The following is a 10,773-nucleotide window of genomic DNA, read 5'->3' as shown; positions in this document are numbered from 1 at the left end:
CTTTTTCTTTCAAAACTGAAATATAACACAATGTAACGAATCTAAATATGAAATGATCATGGAAAAAATCTATCAATACTTCCTCAAGCCGTTATACACCCAGTAAATGCAAATGAATAATCAGAAAATTGTAGGCTTCTAAGCAGTCAATTACAGGTCATAAAGACGTCCTAACAATATTCCATCTTCAAATTCGTATTCATTATGAAAAACATTCCTTATACTGACGTTTTGACGCAAATCTATTTTTCTGAGAAAAATATCAAAAATTACAGGTAATAGTTCAGGGTATTTTTTAGCCCTAAAAACTTTTTCTTTCAAAACTGAAATATAACAAAATGTAACGCATCTATACATGAAATGATCATGGAAAATATCTCATAATGCTTCCTCAAGCTGATATATACCCAGTAAATGCAAAGTGATCGATCGAAAATTGAAAAAAATAATTGCAGGCACTTAAGCAGTTAATTACAGGTCATAAAGACGTAATAACACTATTAAATCCTCAAATTCGCATTCATCATGAAAAACATTTCTCATACTGAAGTTTTGACGCAAATCTATTTTTTTTTAGAAAAATATCAAAAATTACAAGTATTTTTTACCCCTAAAAACTTTTTCTTGCAAAACTGAAATATAACAAAATGTAACGCATCTATACATAAAATGATGATGGAAATTATCTTATAATCTTTTCTCAAGCTGATATATACCCAGGGAATGCAAAGTGATTGATCGAAAAATAACAAATAATAATTGCTGGCACCTAAGCAGTTAATTACAGGTCAAAAAGACGTCATAACACTATTCAATCTTCAAATTCGTATTACTCATGAAAATCTTTTCTTATACTGAAGTTTTGACGTAAATCAATTTTTTGAGAAAAGACACGAAAGTTACAGGTAATAGTTCACGGTATTTTTTAGCCTTAAAAACTTTTTCTTTCAAAACTGAAATATAACACGATGTAACGAATCTCAATATGAAATGATCATGGAAAATATCTATCAATGCTTCCTCAAGCCGTTATATAACCAGTAAATGCAAAGTGAATAATCAGAAAATTGTAGGTTTCCAAGCAGGTCATAAAGACGTCCTAACACTATTTCATCTTCAAATTCGTATTCATTATGAAAAACATCCCTTATACTGATATTTTGACGCAAATCTATTTTTTTTAAGAGAAATATCAAAAATTACAGGTAATAGTTCAGGGTATTTCTTAGCCACAAAAACGTTTTCTTTCAAAACTGAAATATAACAAAATGTAAAGCATCTATACAGGAATTAATCATAGAAAATATCTCATAATGCTTCCTTAAGCTGATATATACCCAGTAAATGCAAAGTGATTGATCGAAAATTGAAAAAAATAATTGCAGGCACTTAAGCAGTTAATTACAGGTCATAAAGACGTATTAACACTATTTAATCCTCAAATTCGCATTTATCATGAAAAACATTTCTCATACTGAAGTTTTGACGCAAATCTATTTTTTTGAGAAAAATACCAAAAATTCACGGTATTTTTTAGCCTTGAAAAGTTTTTCTTGCAAAACTGAAATATAACAAAATATAACGCATGTATACATAAAATGGGAACTATACCCAGGAAATGCAAAGTGATTAATCGAAAAATGAAAAATAATAATTGCTGGCACCTAAGCAGTTAATTACAGGCCAAAAAGACGTCATGGAACTATTTCATCCTCAAATTCGTATTCATCATGAAATACTTTTCTTATACTGAAGCTTTGACATAAATCAATTTTTTGAGAAAAGACACGAAAGTTACAGGTAATAGTTCAGGGTATTTTTTAGCCTTAAAAACTTTTTTTTTTCAAAACTGACAAATAACATGATGTAACGAATCTAAATATGAAATAATCATGGAAAATATCTATCAATGCTTCCTCAAGCCGTTATATACCCAGTAAATTAAAAGTGAATAATCAGAAAATTGTAGGCTTCTAAGCAGTCAATTACAGGTCATAAAGACGTCCTAACACTATTCCATCTTCAAATTCGTATTCATTATGAAAAACATCCCTTATACTGACGTTTTGACGCAAATCTATTTTTTGAGAGAAATATCAAAAATTACAGGTAATAGTTCAGGGTATTTTTTAGCCCTAAAAACTTTTTCTTTCAAAACTGAAATATAACAAAATGTGACGCATCTATACACGAATTAATTATGGAAAATATCACATACTGCTTCCTCAAGCTGATATATAACCAGTAAATGCAAAGTGATTGATCGAAAACTGGAAAAAATAATTGCAGGCACTTAAGCAGTTAATTACAGGTCATAAAGACGTAATAACACTATTTAATCCTCAAATTCGCATTTATCATGAGAACATTTCTAATTCTGAAGTTTTGACGCAAATCTATTTTTTTGAGAAAAATACCAGAAATTACCAAAAACTTTTTCTTGCAAAACTAAAATATAACAAAATATAATGCATCTATACATCAAATGACCATGGAAAATATCTTATAATCTTTTCTCAAGCGGATATATACCCAGGAAATGCAAAGTGATTGATCGAAAAATAACAAATAATAATTGTGGCACCTAAGCAGTTATTACAGGCCATAAAGACGTCATAAAACTATCTTATCTTCAAATTCGTATTCATCATGAAAAACTTTTCTTATACTGAAGTTTTGACGCAAATCAATTTTTTGAGAAAAGACACGAAAGTTACAGGTAATAGTTCAGGGTATTTTTTAGCCTTAAAAACTTTTTCTTTCAAAACTGAAATATAACATGATGTAACGAATCTATATATGAACTGATCATGGAAAATATCTATCAATGCTTCCTCAAGCCGTTATATACCCAGTAAATGCAAAGTGAATAATCAGAAAATTGTAGGCTTCTAAGCAGTCAATTACAGGTCATAAAGACATCCTAACCATATTTCATCTTCAAATTCGTATTCATTATGAAAAACATCCCTTATACTGACGTTTTGACGCAAATCTATTTTTTGAGAGAAATATTAAAAATTACAGGTAATAGTTCAGGGTATTTTTTAGCCTTAAAAACTTTTTCTTTCAAAACTGAAATATAACAAAATGTAACGCATCTATACAGGAATTAATCGTGGAAAATATTTCATAATGCTTCCTCAAGCTGATATATACCCAATAAATGCAAAGTGATTGATCGAAAAGAGAAAAAATAATTGCAGGCACTTAAGCAGTTAATTACAGGCCATAAAGACGTAATAACACTATTTAATCCTCAAATTCGCATTCATCATGAAAACCATTTCTCATACTGAAGTTTTGACGCAAATCTATTTTTTTGAGAAAAATACCAAAAATTACAGGTAATAGTTCAGGGTAATTTTTAGCCCTAAAAACTTTTTCCTGCAAAACTAAGATATAACAATATGTAACGCATCTATACATGAAATGATCATGGAAAATATCTTATAATCTTTTCTCAAGCTGATATATACCCAGTAAATGCAAAGTGATTGATCGAAAAATAAAAAATAAAATTTGCTGGCACCTAAGCAGTTAATTACAGGTCATAAAGCCGCCCTAACACTATTTCATCCTCAAATTCGTATTCATCCTAAAAACCTTTCTTATACTGAAGTTTTGACGAAAATCTATTTTTTTTGAGAAAAATACCAAAAATTACAGGGTATCTTTTAGCCTTAAAAACTTTTTCTTTCAAAACTGAAATATAACAAAATGTAACGCATCTATACAGGAATTAATTATGGAAAATATCTCATAATGCTTCCTCAAGCTGATATATACCCAGTAAATGCAAAGTGATTGATCGAAAAATAAAAAATAATTATTGCTGGCACCTAGGCAGTTAATTACAGGCCATAAAGACGTCATAAAACTATTTCATCTTAAAATTCGTATTCATCATGAAAAACTTTTCTTATACTAAAGCTTTGACGCAAATCAATCTTTTGAGAAAAAAACACGAAACTTACAGGTAACAGTTCAGGGTATATTTTAGCCTTAAAAACTTTTTCTTTCAAAACTGTTATATAACACGATGTAACCAATCTCAAAATGAAATGATCATGGAAAATATCTATCAATGCTTCCTCAAGCCGTTATATAACCAGTAAATGCAAAGTGAATAATCAGAAAATTGTTGGCTTCTAAGCAGTCAATTACAGGTCATAAAGACGTCCTAACACGATTTCATCTTCAAATTCGTATTCCTTATGAAAAACATTCCTTATACTGACATTTTGACGCAAATCTATTTCTTGAGAGAAATATAAAAAATTACAGGTAATAGTTCAGGGTATTTTTTAGACTGAAAAACTTTTTCTTGCAAAACTAAGATATAACAAAATATAACGCATCTATACATGAAATGATCATGGAAAATATCTTATAATCTTTTCTCAAGCTGATATATACCCAGTAAATGCAAAGTGATTGATGGAAAAGAGAAAAAAATAATTGCAGGCACTTAAGCAGTTAATTACAGGTCATAAAGACGTCATAACACTATTTCATCTTCAAATTCGTATTACTCATGAAAGACTTTTCTTATACTGAAGTTTTGACGCAAATCTGTTTGAAAAAAAAAAATCAAAATTACAGGTAATAGTTCAGGGTATTTTTTATGCCTAAAAACTTTTTCTTTCAAAACTGAAATATAACAAAATGTAACGCATCTATACAGGAATTAATCATGGAAAATATCTCATAATGCTTCCTCAAGGTGATATATACCCAATAAATGCAAAGTGATTGATCGAAAATTGAAAAAAATAATTGTAGGCACTTAAGCAGTTAATTACAGGTCATAAAGACGTTCTAACACTATTTCATCCACAAATTCGTATTCATTATGAAAAACATTCCTTATACTGACGTTTTGACGCAAATCTATTTTAGTTTGAAAATTCAAATATAACAATCAAACGCTTTTGTATTTGAAATAATAATTGAAAATAGCTCAAAATGATTCCCGTTGGTGATAGGTACCCAATAAATAGGAAGCGAGTGATCAAAGGATGTTCTATCATTGTAATAAATGAACTATGTAATTCCAGGTCATTAAGAAGGTCGAACACTGCTTAAATTCTGAATATCATCTGTAATTTTTGGTATTTTTCTTGGGAAATAGATTTTCGTCAAAACTTCGGTATAAGGAATATTTTTCATGCAGAATAAGAATCCGTGGTTAATATCTTGTTTGTCCGTTATCATGACCTGCAATTAAGTCTTTCACTGGTTACGGTTTAAAGATATTTTTTGATCATCCGCTTTATATTGATTGGGTACTTAGCGAAAACGTGAAGCTTTATGGGATATTTTCCATGATTCTTTCAAGTAAGTATATGAGCTTTTGATTGCGTTATATCTGTATTTTGAATGAAAAAAGAGAATGTGCTAAAAATTACTTCAGACTTTTTCTTAAATGCTGGAGGCTCCAGTTACGGATAAAAGTCCACATCAAGGCCGGGACTTAATTGAAATAGAGAATTATGAATTGGAAAAAGAAGAGACAATGGAAAGTATTTACGAATTCTGAGGAACCCGTCTTTTAAAAGATGTGCGGCAGGTCATAGTTATTGGGAAAGACATGAGTAGGTAAAGAGTTCCAAAGCTTCGACGTGGAGGGAAAGAAATAGTTATCAAAACTACCTAACCTTTACAGTTGCTGATGGCCACTTAGTAATCAAGTGACGCTGCAGCTTGCCGAGTATTGCGTGGTCTAGCTAAGTACGTTCTTTCAGTACACGGGGATGGATGTCACCAGGACCATAAGCCTTGCTTGAGTCCAGAGAAAGAAATGCTTTTCGGACAATCCGGAAAGAGATTACGGGAAGAGGCATAGGATTAATAAGAGGAGCATCAGGGGGTGAAGGAATGCTGGACTCATCCAAGGTGGAATTAGAGGAGAAACGGAACAGAACAAGTCGCTTTGTCTACGAAAGAGACAGCTACAGTACCGTCAGAGCGAAGAAGTAAAGGAAAGGTGGAGTGACAATTTGTTAGAGATACCTGTAGCTAAAGGCCAGAATGACCTATTTGTGGATGACGAGGAGAGGATATCGCACTTCCTTTGAATAAAAGAACGCTTCACCTCAGAACGCTTCACCTCACAGATAACCTGCTTGCAGCGATTACGGACAGTGATAAAAGCTGAATGGGAGCCAAAGGAAGGAGAGTTTTTCCAAGTGTTATATGCCTGATCAGAGCAACGGGTTGAACCATGGACTGGATGAAGAGGTCGACTGTCTTGAAGGAAGATGGTATAAATGCTTCCATTCCCACAAGGATAACCACTGCTATGCGTTTGGTTGAGACACATGGGTCATATACTTAATGAGAGTGTATGTCATCTTAGCATTATCTTCCATACCTGAAGATGATGTTGAAGATTAATCGATTATGGTAATTACCTTTTCACGTCGACGACATTAACGACAACGGTCAGTCAATAAGTTTCAAGTTCGATAATCATTACCTAGGAACCATATGACCCTTGTGGACCAGTGATGTTTGAGTCAGTATAAGAGGAACTGATGACCTTATCGTCTTGGTCTACAATACTGGTGGTTATGTTTTACACCTAACCCAATCTAACCTGATAAAAGTTAAACCTAACAACTTAACGGAACTTTAACACGGTAAGCTAACCCACACCTAACCCATATTAAACCACGTACCCTAATCTTACCTAAATCTACCCATGTAATGGCAAAATAATCCAAATATTTAACCTAAACTTAAAGAATTGACGTTCCATCACTTACCTACGTAGTACAACAAAATAACTTTACAACAACTTATATTTCCCCACATAACTTATTTCAAATAAAAATTAGCAATCAGAAATACCGTAGCCTGTATTTCAGCACTAAAAGGTACAATCTAAATCTAAGCATGTAACCTCCAATCACCATATTGCATTGTTTCAAATCGTGTGATAAAAATAAACGTAACCGCAGTCTGTTTACGTAAATTGTTAGAAATTTGAACTTATCATCATTCACTTACATCATATCCAAAAAAAATCAGATTTTCATAATCAATATGGAAATGTATGCAGTTAAGGTTCCCAGTCAGTTATCAGTTCATCTTCACGACGGGTTGTCTATGATGTATGAAGTTAATACAATGTATTGTTCTCGAGTTATCTAGACAGCAAGAACAGCAGACGCATGGGTGACGACACACATCCTGCCCGCAGCTCGGGCCTCTCTCGTGAGGAGACATCAAATGCCTCAGCTCAGAACGTTCAGCTCTAGCCATCAGGTTATCGCCAGTTTCACCCTTGCCCTACACGAGATAACACGAGAGAAGTTACACCATCACACCACCACCACCACCAGTTTAACCCTTCCTCACTTGCATATCTTGGTAAAAAAAAAAATCAATCCAGAAAATGAATCATCAAAAACTGGCAGTTAGAATTTCGTAAATGACTGTGATGCTTTTCAACTGAACGAATGGGATAATTTTAAGTTTTCTGACGAAGTTGATGTTTAAAGTCCCGTAGACGATGGTGGTGTCATACAGACATACGTATGTAAGAATGTAACACATATAAATGATAACACACTGGCATAATGCGTACAAACAGCAGACATATACAAAGAAACATCAGTCATGCGTATACAAAAATGCAGCATGCCGTATGTACACAAAATGACAGCATTACATACATATACATACATGACAACCACTCCTATGTAGAGATGAACGATCATTTATCTAGAAATGACCAAAATAAAATGAGAAACAAATGTAAACTTAAATGAAAGCCAGACCTACATGAAGAGACTATGTGACGGACTGTCCGCTCATTTAAACGAAAAACACTCAGTATGTCCATGAAAATTAGACGTACAGTTATATGAAATACTGTGAAATACACACGTATGTACGTACATATGATGGATATGCATACGCATAAAGAGGTATTCAATTCGAAAGTGAAATCGTAGAAAGTGTGATGAAGAATAAAATGACACAAGTGACGTAGCAAAAGTAGCCATTGGGGATTTGAAGCAGCCAGCTTCTACAGCTTGAGTGTAGCAGCCAGCTTCTACAGCTTGAGTGTAGCAGCCAGCTTCTACAGCTTGAGTGTAGCAGCCAGCTTCTACAGCTTGAGTGTAGCAGCCAGCTTCTACAGCTTGAGTGTAGCAGCCAGCTTCTACAGCTTGAGTGTAGCAGCCAGCTTCTACAGCTTGAGTGTAGCAGCCAGCTTCTACAGCTTGAGTGTAGCAGCCAGCTTCTACAGCTTGAGTGTAGCAGCCAGCTTCTACAGCTTGAGTGTAGCAACCGCCACCTTACAACACTGTTGTATCGAGCTCGTACTAGGCTGATTAAATCCTTGGCCACGATCATTGGATCTTGAGATCTGACAATGACCACGATGGTACAACCCTTGGATATTATATAATGGTATGACAGAATCTGAACTGACTTTTACCGTCGTGTTTAAGAATCGTACCGTCGTGCTCAAGGGTCGCACCGTCGTGCTCAAGGATCGTACCGTCGTACTCAAGGGTCGTACCGTCGTACTCAAGGGTCGTACCGTCGTGCTCAAGGGCCGTACCGTCGTGCTCAAGGGTCGTACCGTCGTGCTCAAGGATCGTACCGTCGTACTCAAGGGTCGTACCGTCGTGCTCAAGGATCGTACCGTCGTGCTCAAGGATCGTACCGTCGTACTCAAGGGTCGTACCGTACCGTCGTTCTCAGGGATCGTACCGTCGTGCTCAAGGGTCGTACCGTCGTGCTCAAGGGTCGTACCGTCGTGCTCAAGGGTCGTACCGTCGTGCTCTAGGAGTAAATAATCTTGAAGGACTATGCAATACATATCCATGATAACTGATGTCAGAGAGCCAAGCCTCACCAACAAGCAACCTTTGTTATGCACTCGTTGTTCTTTGTTCAGGATAACGTTATGAAGTTCTCGGGAGGCAGAAGCCTCGCTCAGCGTCGGGGAAGAACGTCACAGGCCATACAGTGCTTAACCTGCGTCAGTTGAAGTGATGGTTCTTGTTTAAGATAACGATAATAATGATAACTGCAAGTGATAATAATGTGTGTGGGCGATATATCCTTATCAAAAAAAGAATTTTTGGATTATATCATTTCACTACCTTGGTTGTTAATCCACAAGAACAATATATCAATAAATAAAAGGAGGTGGAACAGGGAAGAACAAATTCTTTAATTCTTATCCTAAAATTCAAACACTCCTTATTTCACCTCCATGTAGGAAATACATGCAAATCGCTGCTCGTATAACGTAAGTTGATTGCAAACCTGCAAAAGCCACCATACTTACTTCATGTGTTATTTTAAACGGTAAGCGAGTTGTTTTCACGTGTACTTAATTCCAGTAAAAGTTATAAATATAGCATTTTGTCCCGAAATATTTATGGATCGTGATTCGTGCGTTTCAACATCAATCAACGCCAAGTGCAGACTACGAGAGAGTGGATGTAAATGTAGGGAAGGTCAGTTTTACATGACCATTTATCAGACTTTATTGTTATTACGTTGGATGGTTAATTTTCTCCCCCTTAGTTTCGTACATATTTCTTATGGTAGACGCGTCTGTATTTAACTGGTCTCCAAAGCACAACCAACCAATATTGTGACTCTAAAACTGTCTCAATTGCTGTCTCGTCTCTTGCTTCACAGCTGAGAGATTTTAGGGGGAAAATGAAATAATCAATAAGGCCTAAAATGCATACTAACGGGTCACAGTGATCAGTATTGATTCGTAAACACTTCAACTTCACTTATCAAAAAATATAATTTTATCATTGTCGTTATCATAATGTTTCATACTTTGAGTACGGCAGTACGATTACTGGCCACAACGGTACGACCCCTCAGCACGGCCCAACGACCCTAGAGCACGGTAGTACGACCCCTAGGGCTCAGGGGTTTGAAATGACTCGCAAAGGTCAGGTCAAAGGCCAGGCCATTTTCAATCTAAGATCGTGCCGTCGTTCACACGAGCTTAACCTGATCTTTGCCCAAGCACCATGACAATTAGCCCCCCCCCCCCCCCCCCCCCCCCGACCCACAGAGCAATCCTCCCCACCTGTTCTGCTGACCTGAGGTGGACCAGCTCAGCCTGTGCGCGTCACCATCTGTGCTGGTCTGGCCGTCGCGTCACCAACACGTTCGCATCCGGCCTACGGTCCTTGGGGGGGGGGGGGGGGGGGGGGGGGGGTATCTCCGTGTGACCTACCACGGGACTCACTTGAGGTTGGTGCCAGTTGAGTAATCCTCCTTTCAACGTTTCCCCAAGATTGACCTTTGACCCTGAAAGACAATGTTGCCTGACTTCAGTGCATTGAGTACCACTTGTAATGATAAAAATAATAATCATAATAATAATAATAATAATAATAATAATAATAATGATAATAATAATGATTAACGGTTAATTGCATATACTTTGTCCACAGGCTTAAAATAATGATGAAATATATATAATCTTTACAATGGTACTGTGACATGTAGGGAAGTGAGGAGTTACACAGTCTTTGCACCAACTTTGGGTTGACAGTGAACTGGTTACTGATGATGGTGACCTGGTTGAGATGAGCTGGACCAGCTGGGATGATGGTGACCATGGTTGGGATGGTACTGGACCAGCTGGGATGATGGTGACATGGTTGGGATGGGACTGTACCAGCTGGGATGATGGTGACAATGGTTGGGATGGGACTGTACCAGCTGGGATGGTGGTGACAATGGTTGGGATGGGACTGGACCAGCTGGGATGAT

This window comes from Panulirus ornatus, chromosome 18 (assembly GCF_036320965.1).
Source record: "Panulirus ornatus isolate Po-2019 chromosome 18, ASM3632096v1, whole genome shotgun sequence".
Taxonomy (NCBI): Eukaryota; Metazoa; Arthropoda; class Malacostraca; order Decapoda; family Palinuridae; genus Panulirus; species Panulirus ornatus.
This window is presented reverse-complemented; position numbering follows the sequence as displayed.